Here is a 19,627-nt window from a genome sequence, read left to right as displayed (position 1 = left end):
ACCAATGGATTGGTAGATGCGGACCAATTCCATGGCCTCCACGCTCTCCGGACCTCAACCCTCTTGACTTTCATTTATGGGGGCATTTGAAAGCTCTCGTCTACGCAACCCCGGTACCAAATGTAGAGGTTCTTCGTGCTCGTATTGTGGAAGGCTGTGATACAATACGCCTTTCTCCAGGGCTGCATCAGCGCATCAGGGATTCCATGCGACGGAGGGCGGATGCATGTATCCTCGCTAACGGAGGACATTTTGAACATTTCCTGTAACAAAGTGTTTGAAGCACGCTGGTACGTTCTGTTGCTGTGTGTTTCCATTCCATGATTAATGTGATTTTGAAGAGAAATAATAAAATGAGCTCTAACATGGAAGGTAAGCGTTTCCGGACACATGTCCGCATAGCATATTTCCTTTCTTTGTGTGTGAGGAATGTTTCCTGAAAGTTTGGCCGTACCTTTTTGTAACACCCCGTATATGTGGAGGTCACAGCCACGGGTTTAGTAGTGTAGCACATAGTTTTATTGCGGGGCCGTCAGCGGTGCATCTGACCGGCGGGCCGGCAGCGCAGCGCGCAGGCGCAGAGCGGCGCTCCCCGCCCCCTGCCCCCCACCCCTGCCGACGCCGTGGTCCACGCGCGCCCCGCGTGACGTAGCCGGGCCAGGCCGCGCGCCGCCGGCGTCCACGTGCCGCCGGCCGCCCGCCGCCTCTATAAAGATGCCGTCGCGACGCCCCCGCTGACACACGCGGACACGCCACACGTCGCACACATCCACAGCCGTCGCCGGTAAGACGCCGCGCGCCGCCGCCGCCGCCGCCGCCGCTGCTGCGTCACGGCACAGGTCTTTGTGCCAAACATTTACTTGTCCCTGTCCCCACGCAAACATCGTGCCCTCACAGCTATTGTTATTTTGCGTTTCCGAAAGTTGAAACCCGATGGGTTGTAATCGCTCTCCAGTCCTTCTATTACACGCGTCGTCTTCCTCAAAAACATTTATAGTATTCTCACTATGTCCGTATCTTAAGGATCGAGCTTTCGATGATGTTCACTGTGGTGTCACCGCCAGACACCACACTTGCTAGGTGGTAGCCTTTAAATCGGCCGCGGTCCGTTAGTATACGTCGGACCCGCGTGTCGCCACTATCAGTGATTGCAGACCGAGCGCCGCCAGACGGCAGGTCTAGAGAGACTCCCTAGCACTCGCCCCAGTTGTACAGCCGACTTTGCTAGCGATGGTTCACTGACTACATACGCTCTCATTTGCCGAGACGATAGTTAGCATAGCCTTCAGCTACGTCATTTGCTACGACCCAGTTACTATTGATGCTGTAAAACATGTACCGTCAAGAGCGATGTTCACCAATTATGGATTAAAGTTAAGTATTCCAGCAGCCACATACTATTTTTGCTAGTCTCGTTTCCCTGACCTGTTCCAGACCTCACGCCAGCCTGCGTGAGCTTAAACGCGTGCCTTTCGGCTTCCTCCTACTGGATTGGCTGTCTTGCCAGTCCACAACATTCACCATTTTCTGCTTCAGACGTACTGAATATCTTCGAAAGTTCGAGTTTTAAATCAGACATGACGCTGCTTGTATGCCGATCAACTCAGACATTTTTGGTCGTGTCGGTCCAGCGGGTAGGGCGCTGGACACCGGCCCTGGCGGGATTTTTCTTCGTTCCATTTCTCTACATGACGGTGCGCGCTCCACTCAGCCTCCTATCAAACTGGGTAACTTTTCCGGGGGTAACAGGCAGTGGGGGCGAAGGGCTCGCCACACTTCCCTCCTAATGGCCTAGCAGACAGACGGAGCGCTGCATTCTTCCTAGAGTCGACTCAGAAGCCCGCTCACGGGCTGAGCGCCATCTACATTTTTACTGCACAAGCTTCTGAACAGTATTTTAGTTTCCAGAATGAGATTTTCACTCTGCAGCGGAGTGTGCGCTGATATGAAACTTCCTGGCAGATTAAAACTGTGCGCCCGACCGAGACGAACTCGGGACCTTTGCCTTTCGCGGGCAAGTGCTCTACCAACTGAGCTACCCAAGCACGATTCACGCGCCGTCCTCACAGCTTGGATAGCTCAGTCGGTAGAGCACTTGCCCGCGAAAGGCAAAGGTTACGAGTTCGAGTCTCGGTCGGGCGCACAGTTTTAATCTGCCAGGAAGTTTCATATCAGCGCACACTCCGCTGCAGAGTGAAAATCTCATTCTGGAAACATCCCCCAGGCTGTGGCTAAGCCGTGTCTCCGCAGTATCCTTTCTTTCAGGAGTGCTAGTTCTGCAAGGTTCGCAGGAGAGCTTCTGTAAAGTTTGGAAGGTAGGAGACGAGATACTGGCAGAAGTAAGACTGTGAGGACCGGGCGTGAGTCGTGCTTCGGTAGCTCAGATGGTAGAGCACTTGCCCGCGAAAGGCAAAGGTTCCGAGTTCGAGTCTCGGTTGGTTGGTTGGTTGTTTTGGGGAAGGACCCTCGGTCTCATCGGATTAGGGAAGGACGGGGAAGCAAGTCGGCCGTGCCCTTTGAAAGGAACCATCCCGGCATTTGCCTGGAGCGATTTAGGGAAATCACGGAAAACCTAAACCAGGATGGCCGGACGCGGGATTGAACCGTCGTCCTCCGGAATGCAAGTCCAGTGTCTAACCACTGCGCCACCTCGCTCGGTTCGAGTCTCGGTCCGGCGCACAGTTTTAATCTGCCAGGAAGTTTCATACCAGCGCACACTACACTGCAGAGTGAAAATCTCATTCTGGAAACATCCCCCAGGCTGTGGCTAAGCCGTGTCTCCGCAGTATCCTTTCTTTCAGGAGTGCTAATTCTGCAAGGTTCGCAGGAGAGCTTCTGTATAGTTTGGAAGGTAGGAGACGAGATACTGGCAGAAGTAAGACTGTGAGGACCGGGCGTGAGTCGTGCTTCGGTAGCTCAGATGGTAGAGCACTTGCATGCGAAAGGCAAAGGTCCCGAGTTCGAGTCTCGGTCGGGCGCACAGTTTTAATCTGCCAGGAAGTTTCAGTATTTTAGTTGCAACGAGGTCCACAGCCATTCTGCACTGGCAGTTATTGTTGGGATTGAACCGCTTTTACTTTATACAGGCGAACCCGATCATGGCGTCGCAATTGCTAAGTAAGTATGCGAATTTTATATACGTTCTAATATCCTTCTCCCACTTCTCTCTGTCCATCTCCTCCTGCCCCCTCCACTTTTCCCCTCTCTGTGTCCATAGACTCTTCTCCCCATATTTAGACCTCCTCTTTCCCCCCTCTCTCCGTCCTTGTTGAGCATTGTTAGTGCCAACGAAACCTTGACTGGGAACTCAAATCGCTGGGTATATCGATTGGGACCATTGGTATACAGGGTACCACAGACCTCTCCTGCTGCTGCTACATCTGTGGTGACAGTAGCTGCAGTGACAGTATTTCGCATATTTTCTATCTACAAACAGGTCATATTACAAAGTTCACTCCATTCAGATTCCGTAGTACAATTCTAATCAAAAGCCGATAAGCCACAAGCACAGTTTTCCTGTCTTCTGCGAAAACTGACTGCGAGGAGGAAATAACAGCGCATATCTGTGTATACAAAATTCAAATGGCTCTGAGCACTATGGGACTTAACATCTGAGGTCATCAGTCCCTTAGAACTTAGAACTACTTAAACCTAACTAACCTAAGGACAGCACACATACCCATGCCCGAGGCAGGATTCGAACCTGTGACCGTAGCGGTCTCGCGGTTCCAGACTGAAGCGCCTAGAACCGCACGGCCACACCGGCCGGCCCTGTGTATACAATTTTTGTTTACAATTATATGGGCTCTACTTGCACAAGGAGAAACAATATATAAATGGGAGAAACAATTTGTCTAATGAATTAAATACCGTGCTACCGTAGTTAAAACTGACTGCGAGAAAGGAAACGAACCTGACCATTTCCACAGTACGGTACAGCACAATAACAGCATTTTGTTTCTCTCATTCCGTTTTAACAGAAAACCTATGCAATGTGGTTTAATAAATAAAAAAACACTTATCGTACGCTCCTCTGAATGTTTATTAGAATATCGTGCAAAAATCTGAAACAAGTCGGCCAAGAAATTTTAGAGATTTTTGCTAAGAATGTTTAATTTCTTGACCGACTTATTTCAAATTTTTACACGGTACTCCAATAAACGTTTAGACGGGCATAAGATAAGTATTTTATTTTTAGAAACAACATGCGCAGGTTTTCTGTTAAAACTGACTGCGAGAAATAAAATGCTGTTGCTGTGCTGTGCTTTTTTTTTGGTCATGTCATCAGTCTACTGACTGGTTTGATGCGGCCCGCCACGAATAGGCCTGTGCTAATCTCTCATCTCAGAGTAGCACTTGCAACCTACGTCCTCAATTATTTGCTTGACGTATTCCTCTACAGTTTTTGCCCTCTACAGCTCCCTCTAGTACCATGGAAGTCATTCCCTCATGTCTTAGCAGATGTCCTATTATCCTGTCCCTTCTCCTTATCAGTGTTTTCCACATATTCCTTTCCTCTCCGATTCTGCGTAGAACCTCCTCATTCCTTACCTTACCAGTCCACCTAATTTTCAACATTAGTCTATAGCACCACATCTCAGATGCTTCGATTCTCTTCTGTTTCGGTTTTCCCACAGTCCATGTTTCACTACCATACAATGCTGTACTCCAGGCGTATATCCTCAGAAATTTCTTCCTCAAATTAAGGCCGGTATTTGATATTAGTATACTTCTCTTGGCCATAAATGCCTTTTTTGCCACAGCGAGTCTGCTTTTGATATCCTCCTTGCTCCGTCCGTCATTGGTTATTTTACTGCCTAGGTAGCAGAATTCCTTAACTTCTTTGACTTCGTGACCACCAATCCTGATGTTAAGTTTCTCGCTGTTCTCATTTCTACTACTTCTCATTACCTTCGTCTTCTTCCGATTTAGTCTCAAACCATACTCTGTACTCATTAGACTCTTCATTCCGTTCAGCAGATCATTTAATTCTTCTTCACTTTCACTCAGGATAGCAATGTCATCAGCGAATCGTTTCATTGATATCCTTTCACCTTGTATTTTAATTCCACTCCTGAACCTTTCTTTTATTTCCATCATTGCTTCCTCGATGTACAGATTGAAGAGTAGGGGCGAAAGGCTACAGCCTTGTCTTACACCCTTCTTAATACGAGTACTTCGTTCTTGATCGTCCACTCTTATTATTCCCTCTTGGTTGTTGTACATATTGTATATGACCCGTCTTTCCTTATAGCTTACCCCTACTTTTTTCAGAATCTCGAACATCTTGCACCATTTTATATTGTCGAACGCTTTTTCCAGGTCGACAAATCCTATGAAAGTGTCCTGATTTTTCTTTAGCCTTGCTTCCATTATTAGCCGTAACGTCAGAATTGCCTCTCTCGTCCCTTTACTTTTCCTAAAGCCAAACTGATCGTCACCTAGCGCGTTCTCAATGTTCTTTTCCATTCTTCTGTATATTATTCTTGTAAGCAGCTTCGATGCATGAACTGTTAAGCTGATTGTGCGATAATTCTCGCACTTGTCAGCTCTTGCCGTGTTCGGAATTGTGTGGATGATGCTTTTCCGAAAGTCAGATGGTATATCGCCAGACTCATATATTCTACACACCAACGTGAATAGTCGCTTTGTTGCCACTTCCCCCAATGATTTTAGAAATTCTGATGGAATGTTATCTATCCCTTCTGCCTTATTTGACCGTAAGTCCTCCAAAGCTCTTTTAAATTCCGATTCTAATACTTCAGCCTACTCTTCATCACTACTATACTGTGGAAATTGTCAGGTTCCTTTTCGTTCTCACAGTCCGTTTTAACTACGATAGCAGGGCATCTAAATCATTAGGCAAATTGTTTCTCCCATATATATTGTTTCTTCTTGTACACGTAGAGCCTAAATAATTTTAACCAAAAATGAAATATATATATATATATATATATATATATATATATATATATATATATATATGTGTGTGTGTGTGTGTGTGTGTGTGTGTGTGTGTGTGTGTGTGTGTGTTTGTGTGTGTGTGTGTGTGTGTGTGTGTGTGTGTGTGTGTGAAAAATATACAGGGTGTACTTAAAGTCCGGTAACGCTTCAATTATTTATTGCACAAGAACCAAACATTGTAGAGATATCATTCATATGTCATTTTGAAGAGAGACCCTGAAAGCTTTTTTTAAATATATACCGCCACAGCACAGTTTGGTAATTTGCCGATAGTCAGCGCTAGTCGTATACATGGCGTGTTTAGATACTGAGCGAGCGTTCTGTTTACTGTTTCATGAAATGGCCTCCCCGATTACCAGATCTCGCTCCGTGTGACTTTTTTCTGCGGGGACACATCAAAGATCTGGTATATGTACCGCCTCTACCACGTGATGTAGCAGAGCTCCGGGAGAGAATACGGGAAGCGACTACCACAGTCGAAGATGCCGTGCTGGGACGGGTATGGCAAGAATTCGATTACCGTATTAACGTCTGCCGGGTCACTCAAGGTTCGCACATCGAATGTTTGCAAAAAAAAACTTTCAGAGTTTCTCTTCAAAATGCAATATGTACGACATCTGTACAGTGTTTAGTTCTTCTGAAATAAATAACTGAAAGTGTTCCCGGACTATGTACACCCTTATAGCTTATGTCCGTCAGAACATTTATTAGAATGTCATGTAAAACTGTGGAGTAAACTGGTCAATAATTTTTCGATGTTATTGCAAACAATGGTGTACATAAAAAGCGCTCAAGTAGGTGTTTTTACAATCGCGTTTTCGAATGGAACATTAGGTCAAAATTTCAAAGCAATCGGTGAAAACTTTCGGAGATCTATAACATTCTGAACAAAGGAATATTTATATTTGTATTCGTACACGTAGATTGTTCATTGCTACGTATTTTCGGTGATTTAGCCACTCCCAAGGTTAAAGTATAACCGATTAAACGCACATACTTCTGTAGTTCTGTTCCGCTTCGTCGGTGCTGGCAGGGGTTATCGTAGACACATCAAAACATTTGGATAAACGGGGCAAAACATTTGCTGGGCAGCTTGGCAGATTATCTATACTCATCGCCTCTGTCAGCAATAGATGAGACTAGCGTAAGGCTTGTGTGCGTATCGGGGCGAGGCATTTTACGACGACCGTAATGAAATTTCTGTGTAAGATCGGCCACAAGCGCACGTGAATTTTACTTCTACTCAACCCTTGAAGCCCTGCGATCCTTAAAGTGTACCTTTCTGAGTCTCATTTATGATGATGATGCAAACTTTCTAAGCGGGCTGGAATCACACGACTTCTTAGCAGCAAAAAGAAAGAATACTTGGCTCATAGTCAACGTACTTATCTGCGTTACACAATTTAGTCCGATCCGCTTCTAAAATTATGTAACGTAGTTTAGTATGTTGACCGTAACCCAAGTACCGGTGCATGCGTTTACCTAACACGGCCGAAACTGTAAACCTGTGAAAAATATGAAACAAAAGACTGGCTTAACACAAAGAACCACAGCCATTACGGCAGGCTAATGTACGTGGGGGGGAGTACATTGTACGAATATTATCGATTGGCATTCCCATTCCATTCGCTTGCTTTTACACTCCTGGAAATTGAAATAAGAACACCGTGAATTCATTGTCCCAGGAAGGGGAAACTTTATTGACACATTCCTGGGGTCAGATACATCACATGATCACACTGACAGAACCACAGGCACATAGACACAGGCAACAGAGCATGCACAATGTCGGCACTAGTACAGTGTATACCCACCTTTCGCAGCAATGCAGGCTGCTATTCTCCCATGGAGACGATCGTAGAGATGCTGGATGTAGTCCTGTGGAACGGCTTGCCATGCCATTTCCACCTGGCGCCTCGGTTGGACCAGCGTTCGTGCTGGACGTGCAGACCGCGAGAGACGACGCTTCATCCAGTCCCAAACATGCTCAATGGGGGACAGGTCCGGAGATCTTGCTGGCCAGGGTAGTTGACTTACACCTTCTAGAGCACGTTGGGTGGCACGGGATACATGCGGACGTGCATTGTCCTGTTGGAACAGCAAGTTCCCTTGCCGGTCTAGGAATGGTAGAACGATGGGTTCGATGACGGTTTGGATGTACCGTGCACTGTTCAGTGTCCCCTCGACGATCACCAGTGGTGTACGGCCAGTGTAGGAGATCGCTCCCCACACCATGATGCCGGGTGTTGGCCCTGTGTGCCTCGGTCGTGTGCAGTCCTGATTGTGGCGCTCACCTGCACGGCGCCAAACACGCATACGACCATCATTGGCACCAAGGCAGAAGCGACTCTCATCGCTGAAGATGACACGTCTCCATTCGTCCCTCCATTCACGCCTGTCGCGACACCACTGCACTGCACTGCACGATGTTGGGGCGTGAGCGGAAGACGGCCTAACGGTGTGCGGGACCGTAGCCCAGCTTCATGGAGACGGTTGCGAATGGTCCTCGCCGATACCCCAGGAGCAACAGTGTCCCTAATTTGCTGGGAAGTGGCGGTGCGGTCCCCTACGGCACTGCGTAGGATCCTACGGTCTTGGCGTGCATCCGTGCGTCGCTGCGGTCCGGTCCCAGGTCGACGGGCACGTGCACCTTCCGCCGACCACTGGCGACAGCATCGATGTACTGTGGAGACCTCACGCCCCACGTGTTGATCAATTCGGCGGTACGTCCACCCGGCCTCCCGCATGCCCACTATACGCCCTCGCTCAAAGTCCGTCAACTGCACATACGGTTCACGTCCACGCTGTCGCGGCATGCTACCAGTGTTAAAGACTGCGATGGAGCTCCGTATGCCACGGCAAACTGGCTGACACTGACGGCGGCGGTGCACAAATGCTGCGCAGCTAGCGCCATTCGACGGCCAACACCGTGGTTCCTGGTGTGTCCGCTGTGCCGTGCGTGTGATCATTGCTTGTACAGCCCTCTCGCAGTGTCCGGAGCAAGTATGGTGGGTCTGACACACCGGTGTCAATGTGTTCTTTTTTCCATTTCCAGGAGTGTATATGAAGACTGCACTCACTTCGTGTGAAACTCAGTTTCGTGACTGAATATTACAGGGATGATTGCTGGGAAATCTATCTAGTGCAAATGCGTTCACCGCTCCCCGAGCTAATTGTTTCTCTTGTGCCCCAACAGAGGATAACGCGTGATATTACCGCACGCTCTGACTGCGGCATTAGTAGGCTGTACAACGTGGCAGGTAAACTTCTTCAGTTAAAGTCGGAAATGTCATTATCGATATTCGCAAACTACGAAGCTCTTACATCCTGAAGTGGCAATACATCGCCTAACAGCTCTGCCTCAGTATTTATTTACACGCAGGATTTCACTGGTCTTCACTGGTGATGTCAGAGAAACGTAGTGAAAATCTACCGAGAGCTCTTCGTTCTTAAGAACGTTCCCTACGTAACGTGATTTTTTCGTTTCTTCGTTGGCTCCAAATAAATCTCGTCAATTTAATCTTGGTAGCGGCGGTAAAAACTTAGTAGACACGACGAAATAATGCCCGGGTCTAACCACATCAGCACGTGCGGTCTTACGGGTAGAAGTTGGCTCTCCAAAGGCGACAGGAAGAAAACTTCGAATATAAATTTCCTTGCCTTCCACGTAGTGCGTTGTGCACGTGGCTTGCAACCGTACCACGAGATCCTTTATTTATTTATCTAACTGCTTTGAACTGCATAAACAATACGGCCATACAGATCAGAAAACAGAATCGAAATGGCTTTGGTAAGTTTTCTAACTGCGATGACCTTCCTTCTAACGCACTGTATTACTCCTGTGCTATACATTGAAAATTTTACAAAAAATAATTGCTCGCTTTCGATCTCCAGCGTGGAGGGAAATCAGAAGCAGTACTGACTCTCAGCATCGTGAGTAGAATTACAAACTGCACGTTTGCTCGCGAATCGCAAGGACGGACAATGGCCTTATCAAGCTCTGGCCGCTGAATGACTTAGTTGGGACATTCTGTTTATAGGAAGCCTGCTCACACTGACACGTATCTGCGAGCTGATAGTTGTCACCATCCAGCTCAGCGTGAAGGAGTACTTCGTACCTTGGTTCACAGGTATCTCGGACCATGAAAGTTCGGCAGCTGAGCTATCACATCTCGAAGCTACCTTTCGTCAGAACGGTTATAGTTAGAGGCAGATGAAACGTGCGTTGCGCTATCAGTCTTCTGTGCAACGGGTGAGTGACGATAGCAACGAAGTGGCACCTAAGTCTACGGCCTTTTTGCCTTACGCAGGAAGCATTTCCAACAGGATTGGCCGCATTTTGCGGAAATATGATGTGCAATGTGTTCTTCGACCACCTTCTACAATTAAGGCCCTGTTGGCGTCCGTAAAAGATGATCTTGCTTTGCGTAAGGCTGGTGCCTTTCCTTGCAGTTGTGGCATGTCATATATTGGACAGACAATAAGGACTGTGGAAGACCGGTGTGATGAACATAAGCGTCACACACGCTTACAACAGCCGAGAAAATCCGCTATTTGCAGAACATTGCCTTGACACCGGTCATCCTATGGAATACAACAACACGCAGATTCTGGCTTGCAAATCCATCTATTGGGATAGTGTTATTAAGGAAGCCGTTGAAAGGAAACTATCAAGCAACCTTATAAACAGAGATGGCGGATTTTGTTTAAATACTGCTTGGAATCCGGCTCTGTGTCTCATCAAAGAAACAGAGGGACAGAATTAGTGCTACCTCACCTGTTAATAGTTACTATCGATATTTCTGATGTTGGTTACCTTTGGTTGCGTGTTGACTCTGCGGTTACTTGGTCTCTGTGTGGTATATTCCTTGTTTCTCCTCTGTGAACCGAGGTGTTAAATTCCCTTGCACATTTCTTCCTCCTTGCAGTTGTGCCTTGAGAATGGCAGGGTATGCTACTGTCGTCCGCAGCTCGTGGCCGTGCGGTAGTGTTCACGCTTCCCACGCCCGGGTTCCCGGGTTCGATTCCCGGCGGGGTCAGGGATTTTCTCTACCTCGTGATGTCTGGGTGTTGTGTGCTGTCCTTAGGTTAGTTAGGTTTAAGTAGTTCTAAGTTCTAGGGGACTGATGACCATAGACGTTAAGTCCCATAGTGCTGAGAGCCATTTGACCCATTTTTTTTGCTACTGTCGAAATATCGGCGGTGGTCGACGACGTTACCCGACGTTACCGGTAAGTTATTTGAACAAATCTACAGTTATTTGAACGTGTTCGTCAGTAAGCGAATTGGCGCATTTGGGGAACTGAGATCGAGATCGAAAAGTCTCTCCACCCTCAACAGGTGACTGTTTGGTGTGCGATGTCCAGTCACTGAATAATCGGTGCAATATTCCTTTATGGCACTGTGACTACCGAACGGTACGTGAAGGTTTTGGAAGATGATTTCATCCCCACTATCCAAAGTGACCCTGATTTCGACGTGGATCACGCAAGACGGAGCTCGACCCCATCGAAGCAGGTTCAAATGGTTCTGAGCACTAAGGGACTTAACATCTGAGGTCATCAGTCCCCTATAACTTAGAACTACTTAAACCTAACTAACCTAAGTACATCACACACATCCATACCCGAGGCAGGATTCGAACCTGCGACCGTAGCCCATCGAAGCAGGAGAGGGTTTGATGCACTGGAGGAGCACTTTGGGGACAGCATTCTGGCTCTGGGGTACGCAGAGGCCACAGGCATGGACCGCGATTGTCCACCATATTCTACGGATCTGAACACGTGCGACTCCTTTTTGTGGGGTTATATTAAAGACAAGGTGTACAGCAATTACCCCAAAACCATTGCTGAGCTGAAAACAGCCATTCAGGAGCTCATCGACAGCATCGACGTTCCGACAGTGGGTCGTGCAGAATTTTGCTATTCCTCTGTGCCACATCATCGTCAATGATGGCAGGCGTATCGAACATGTCATAACCTAAATCCGAACGTGCTAAGTTTGTTTCATGCAAAAGTAACTCATATTTTAAGTGACAAAATGGAATTCAATAGAGCTTTCTACATCATCTACTGATTATTACTACAATGACTTTACAAAATACGTATGGTATGTCTTATGTCTTATCAATGGGCAACATAGATAGCTGATATTTCGTCTTTAACGTCGAAGTTACGAAGTTTCATAGATTTCAGTATCAATATTGAAATATCGATTATTACAATCCCAATGAGTATGTTTTCAAAACAAAGGCTGACAATCGAACATTCCAGACTTTTACACGCAGCACTGTCTTCTCGGCTTCGTCTGGAAGGAGCTACGTCAGACGGTCATATACCACACCGCACAATCAAGACTATGGAGGCGACCATGGTTACCAGCGTAATACGTCATCAGATTAGCGACACATATGCTCTACTCGGAGAAAAATGAAACAAATTTTAAGCAAAAAGAAATCACTGTGAACATTCACTTTCCTGTTTGTATCAAGACAATCTACTGCCAAGTTTTGCGGCAGATCGACAATAATCGTACAATGGAAATCAATTTTTTTGCAACGACATTACTAGTCAAAAACTATCGCGTTTTTACACTATTTGACACATGTCGCCACGCGAGTCAAGTCTCAGCGCATCGACAGACGGCAGAATAAATGTATATTACTAAAGTAGCATTCTGTTGATAGTGAAATTCAAAACTGTAGACATGTTATGTTATAGTCTAGTACAATACCTGTACTATTATTGGGAGCATTAACTAACTCGATGCCAGTTCTTCCTGAGTCTCACAACGTAGATTTGCAGACGGTACTACTACACACTCTGTTGATTTCTTGTTCGGAGATACATGTATTAAACAAAAGCTAACGTGCCGACGTGTTTGCCCATTGGTACGATATAAAATACACCATACGTATTTTATGAAGTCATTGTATTAATAGTCAGTAGATGATGTAGAAAACTCTATTGAATTCCACTTTGTCACTTAAAATATGAGTAGCTTTTGCATGAAACGAACATGTGGCTCTTCTGTTTTACAGACTGTCCATAATGCCTTGTTATAAAACCGACTACAGCATGATAAATGCAAGCGCGGTGACATGACAGTTGTAAATTGTCGTAACCGTGTTGGGAAAGTACCGGAGCTCCAAGCGCTAATAGAAAGCACTGATGCTCAGATCGTTATAGGCACTGAAATCTGGCTAAAGCCGGATGTAAGCTCAGCCGAAATTTTTGGGAACTACGTAACGGTGTTCGAAAACGATAGGCTAAACACGGTTGCCAGTGGCATATTTGCTGCTGTCAGAAGTAGTTTAACTTATCGTGAAATCCAAGTAGATAGCTCTTGTGATAGTATGGGCAGAGGTCATTGTTGGAAACTGCAATAAGATAATAATTGTATCCTTTTAACGACCTCCCAATTCAGATGATACAGTTGCTGAAAGGTTCAAAGAACTCTTGAGTTTGATTTCAAACACGTACCCGACTCATACGATTATAGTTGGTGGTGACTTTAATTTACCCTCGACATGTTGGCGAAAATTTTTGTTGAATTCCGGACGTACGCATAAAATCTCGTCGTAAATTGTGCTAACCGCATTCTCTGAAAATTTCGAGTAGCTATTTAATGAGCCCACGCGAATTGTAAACGGTTGTGAAAACACACTTGACCTCATAGCAACAAATAATCCTGAGTTAACAACGAGAATCAAAACCGATTTAGGTATTAGTGAACACAGAGTTGTCGTCGCGAGATTAAATATTGTAACCTCAAATCCTCCAAAAATAAACTAAAAATACCTATTCAAACAGCAGATCAAAATTCACTTGACACCTACCTGAGAGACAATCTCAATTCCTTCCAAATTAGTAACACAAGTGTAGACCAGATGTGGCGAATTCAAAGAAATAGTATCGGCAGCAAATGAGAGATTTATACCATATAAATTAACGAAGGACGGAGCTGATCCTCCTTGGTACACAAAACGGGTCAGAACAACGTTGCAGAAACAACGAAACAAACATGCCAAATTTAAACAGACACACAACCCCCCAAGACTGCCGATCTTTTACAGAAGCTCGAAATTTAGAGCGGACTTCAATGCGAAATGCTTATAACAGTTTCCACAACGAAACTTTGTCTCGAAACCTGTCAGAAAATCCAAAGAGATTCCGGTCGTATGAGAAGTATGTTAGCGGCAAGAAACAATCAATGCGCGATAGCAATGGAGATACTATCGAAGACAGTGCTGCCGAAGCAGAGTTACTAAACACAGCCTTTCGAAATGCCTTCCCAAAAGAAGACGAAGTAAATATTCCAGAATTCGAATCAAGAACAGCTGCCGACATGAGTAACGAAGAAGTAAATATCGTTGGAGTACTGAAGCAACTTAAATCAATAAAATCAAGTCTTCTAGTCCAGAATGTATACCAATTAGTTTTCTTTCAGAGTATGCTGGTGCACTAGCTCAATACTTAACAATCATATACAACCGTTCGCTCGATGAAATATTCGTACCCAAAGAGTGGATAGATGCACAGATTACACCAGTATTCAAGAAAGGTAGTAGGAGTAATTAACTAAATTACAGGCGCATATCGTCAACGTCGATATGGAACAGGATTTCGGAACATGTAGTGTGTTCGAACATTATCAATTATTTCGAAGAAAACGGTCTATTGACACTCAGTCAACATGGATCTAGAAAACATCGTTCTTGTGAAACACAACTAGCTCTTTACTCCCATGAAGTGTTGAGTGCTACTGACAAGGGATTTCAGATCGATTCCGTATTTCTGGATTCCCGGAAGGCTTTTAAGACTACCACACAAGCGGCTTGTAGTAGCTTATGGATTATCGTCTCAGTTATGTGACTGGATTTGTGACTTCCTGTCAGAGTGGTCACTGTTTGTAGTACTCGACGGAAAGTCATCGAGTAAAACAGAAGTGATTTCTGGCGTTCCCAAGGTAGTGTTATAGGCGGCCGTTTGCTGTTCCTTATCTGTATAAACGATTTTGGAGACAATCTGTGCAGCCGTCTTAGATTGTTTGCAGATGACACTGCCGTTTATCGACTAATAACGTCATCAGAAGGTCAAAACAAATTGCAAAACGATTTAGAAAAGATATGTGAATGGTGCGAAAATTGACAGTTGACCCTAAATAACGAAAAGTGTGAGGTCACCCACATGAGTGCTAAAAGGAATTCGTTAAACTAAGGTTACACGATAAATCAGTCTAATCTAAAGGCCGTAAATTCAACAAAATACCTAGGAACTACAATTACGAGCCGGCCGCGAAAGCCGAGCGGTTCTAGGCGCTTCAGTCCGGAACTACAGGGCCGCTACGGTCGCAGGTTCGAATCCTGCCTCGGACATGGATGTGTGTGATGTCCTTAGGTTAGAAAGGTTTAAGTAGTTCTTAGTTGAGAGACCGATGACCTCAGATGATAAGTCCCATAGTGTGTAGAGCCATTTGAACCGTTTTTTACAATTACCATTTTTTACGTTTACGAACAACTTAAATTGGAAGGGAGACATAAAAAATGTAGTGGTGAATGCTAACCAAAGACCACGTTTTATTGGTGTGGGATCCTTACCAGATAGGACTGACGGAGTATATCGAGAAAGTTCAAAGAAGGGAGCACGTTTTGTATTATCGCGAAATATGGGAGAGAGTGTCACTGAAATGATACTGAATTTGAGCTGGACATCATTAAAAAAAGGCGTTTTTCGTTGCGACGGAATCTTCTCACGAGATTCCAGTCACCTACTTTCTTTTCCGAATGCGAAAATATTTTGCTGACACCACGAAAAAAAAGGGAAATAAGAGCACGTACGGAAAGTTATAGGTGTTCATTCTTTCCGCACGCTATACGAGATTGGAATAATAGAGAATTGTGAAGGTGTTTCGATGAACCCTCTGTCAGGCACTTAAATGTGGTTTGCAGAGTATCCATGTAGATGTAGATGTAGACTGCATCACTTTTACAATATGCGCGTAACCCCTGACAAGAGTGGTTACACATAATAATAATTAACCCGTTTACTAAGTTTATTCGGTTTCTAGATAAATATTATGCATTTACGTTCGGTAATATATTATAACGTTGACATGTAATCATAAAGTTACGATCATAAATCTTCAAAGTTTCATTTTATAGTAGAATTCATTTTTGTTGGTTACAAGTGAATATTTATAATACGGATATAATATATGTGCAACGATGAAGAAGTAAATCGACTTCACGGTGCTCGAGACTAGCAGTATATGGCGCGGGATAATTTGCACCTTTTTGCCAAATTCTGTCTAATATTTCATTTACGGCAATTACTATTTTAACAGAACAGTGGCAGTTACTTACCAATAAATTTCATTGGAGAGTATACGTGTAGTGAAGCTGAATCGGCATGGATTTTTCTCTGGTATTCGCAATGATAGAAAGTACAAAGTTTCCAACCTATGTGTTTACGAGGCTCCATGAATTAGTCGTCTGTCTGTGCGTCCATAACATCAGGAGCCTGACGCTACTCATTTATTCCTTATTGTCTATACTTGTTAATGTATTAGTAATGCTGTAACCATCAGCTGTAATATGAGATACTGTACAGTAGCGAAGGTACGTCAATTGTTACGTTCGTCTATGCAATCTCGAATGCGTATTACGGTAGCGTGCCTATTGTGATTAAAACATAAACCTCCAATGCTTACTGTCAACGAGTACGAGCGATACATCGCAGAACTGGTCTCGACTCCCTGTACTGCCGCGAAAAGGACGTGGCGCGGTTTCCTTAGGCCTCTTGCTGACGACGGAAGGCCGTCCATCTCTACATAGTGGACGGCTTCCCGCTTCCTTCTGTAGCACCACAACTCAAAAGTTTCGAAAAAATGTTCAAATGTGTGTGAAATCTTATGGGACTTAACTGCTAAGCTCATCAGTCCCTAATCTTACACACTACTGCACCTAAATTATCCTAAGGACAAACACTCACACCCATGCCCGGGGGAGGACTCGAACCTCCGCCAGGACCAGCCACACAGTCCATGACTGCAGCGCCCAAGACCGCTCGGTTAATGCCGCGTGGCAAAAGTGCCGACTCTCGTCTTGTCTGGTTTCTCCACAGTCCATTATAATACTACCATATAACGAATTCTGTGTTTCAAACGCACATTCTCAGTAATTTCTCCCCTAAATTGAAGCCAATGTTTGATAATAGTAGAGCTCTTGGCAAGGAATGTGCTCTTTACCCGTCCTTGTCTGCTTTTGATGACCGTCTCGCTTCGTCTGTCACACGTCATTTCGTTTCCGAGGTGGCAGAAATCTTTCACTTCATCTACTTCATGCTAACCAATTTTGATGTGAAGTGTGTCGCTAAATTCATTTCTGCTACTCCTCATTATTTCTTCAGTTTACTCTCACCTCACATTCTACACTCATTAGACTTTTAATTCTAGTCATCTGAGGGTAGTAATGTCATCTGCGAATCTGATCCTTGATATCACCTCACCCTGAATATTAATCCCACTCTTAAATCTGCCTTCTTCGATGGAAAGGCTGAACAATAATAGTGAAAGACTGCAAACCAGTGCATCGCCCTTTTTAATCCAAACACTTCGTTCTTATTCTTCCACTGTTACCGTTCCCTTTTGGTTCTTGTTCGTATCGTATACTGTTCGTCTTTTGCTGTAGGTTACTCATGTTTTTTTCACAGTATTTAGAACATTTCGCAACATGTCGAACCCTTTTTCTAGGTGACTGTTCCTTTGAAGGTGCTCGATGTTTCTTATGCCATCCTTCCATTTCCAAGCACAACGTCAGGGCTGCCCCTCTGGTGCCTTACCTTTCTTATAGCCAGACTGATCATCGTCTAACAATTCCTCAGTTTTCTTTTCGACTCTTCTCCATACTCGCCTTGGACAGAGTGAAATGGGAGCCTTCAGAGGCAGGCAGCGAGCTGCTTGGCGTTAGCGGTGCGCTTTTCGCGTTTAATTTCGGAACACATTGTCAGGTCAGCAGCATTGTAGTTTCTGACCGCCATTTGTCGTTAGTGTACAGTATAGTAAACGATTTTTTGTGGATGTTGGATGACTGAAGAAACTGTGACTATATATGAGTAAGTATTAGAGAGTTTCGCTAGTACTGCCTGACTGTTCCATACCTGCCTATGCAAGCAAATAAAAAAGGGCTGAAACCTGGAACCAAATATTTACATTATATAACACAGATTTTTTGACACACTGCCATCACAGGAGAAGAAAATGATCGAAACTTACTTTTCTTATTTTTTATTAATCTTTGGCAAGATATTTACAATACACACGTGTATATAGGCTGTACAGGCCACTGCAGTTACTTCCGTGGTAACTGACAACGGCAACGGCAACAAATTCCCTTCCTCAATCTGTACAGTTTCCATGACTTAAACTAGAGAATATCGCCATTCGCGGTCTCCAGTACTGCTAACGAAGTAGTCCACTAAATTATTTGCAATAGTTTTCTGTGCACTCGATCTGCAGTTTGTAACCGAGACAGATCCTCGTATGTTTAAAACCAACGCACTGTTAACTGTCTTCGAATTTTACTCCGTGTTGAGCGCGAACGAAACTGTGAAGCGCAACACACCACTTAGATGTTTTGCATACAGGATGGAGCCACTGAAAGGTTGGTGAATATCCGTCCGTTATTGGATATCAGTCCAAGTGTGCATTCAATAGGACGACTTGCTCTACGTAGAACATTCTCTTTTCCATACATACAGATGTTCTACAAAATGGATGTATGTAATTTCAGGACAAAGAGGACACCTGCAACAACAACAAAAATGGCATCTCTGGCTTTGTGGTCCCTGTCAATGGCCGTGGGTAAGGTACATCAGCTGTTTCGTTTAGTATTTTTAACCCAGGAGCCGTGTTCACGGAATGAGGAGAGTCACGACGTCTGTCCCACATTTTGCATTTCTTCACAATTACAACACCTGCATCTAGCACTGCTACTCCCTCTACGAGGAACATTTTGTGACTGTATGGTTCTCCAGCAACACGCCGACAGGCTGTAGCGCCGCTACCACGTAAGGGACTAGGGCTCTGTGCACCCTAGCCGGCCGGTGTGGCCGAGCGGTTCTAGGCGCTTCAGTCTGAAACCGCGCGACCACTACGATCGCAGGTTCGAATCCTGCGTCGGGCATGGATGTGTGTGATGTCCTTAGGTTAGTTAGGTTTAAGTAGTTCTAAGATTTAGGGGACTGATGACCTCATACGTTAAGGGGCTCCGGAAAGGCTCAAAATCATGAATAGTTCAATTTTTACTTTTTTGCGTTTTCTGAATCTGCAGACTATTACCTTTTAATAGATATATAATTTATTCAATTCCGAAGACTACAACTATTTTTAAATTTTTTTTTTTTGAAATGTGTTCTACATGGGCGTGACCCACTGTGGCGCTGTTAAACTGCTGTCAAATGGTGTTATTATTAACGTCCGTGTTCATCAGGTACATTTTAGTCATGTGAGATAAAGTATGTGCTGTGGCTAACCTGTGATGGTTCAATATATATCGCTGGTGTGATTGTCGATTGTTTCATGTTTATTTACTCTGTCGTTATCTCGAAAATATTCGTAATTAATTCTGTTTCTTGAGTCTCTGTTTTGTTGAAGTATAATAATG

At 44.8% G+C, this 19,627-nt stretch overlaps 1 protein-coding gene across 1 annotated transcript in view; it reads left to right on the top strand.

Annotated features, from left to right (window-relative positions):
- The first annotated feature begins 658 nt into the window (after window positions 1–658).
- Window positions 659–19,627, top strand: part of LOC126095252 (juvenile hormone esterase-like) — a 170,329-nt gene continuing 151,360 nt past the window's right edge. Inside the window, exon 1 of the mRNA XM_049910005.1 lies at window positions 659–784. The gene's annotated coding sequence lies outside the window, so the exon portion shown is untranslated. The remainder of the gene's footprint in view (window positions 785–19,627) is intronic.

The sequence above is a fragment of the Schistocerca cancellata genome, chromosome 8 (genome assembly GCF_023864275.1).
Source record: "Schistocerca cancellata isolate TAMUIC-IGC-003103 chromosome 8, iqSchCanc2.1, whole genome shotgun sequence".
Classification (NCBI taxonomy): Eukaryota; Metazoa; Arthropoda; class Insecta; order Orthoptera; family Acrididae; genus Schistocerca; species Schistocerca cancellata.
Note: the sequence above shows the minus strand (reverse complement) of the source record. Positions and strands in the feature narration are given on the sequence as shown.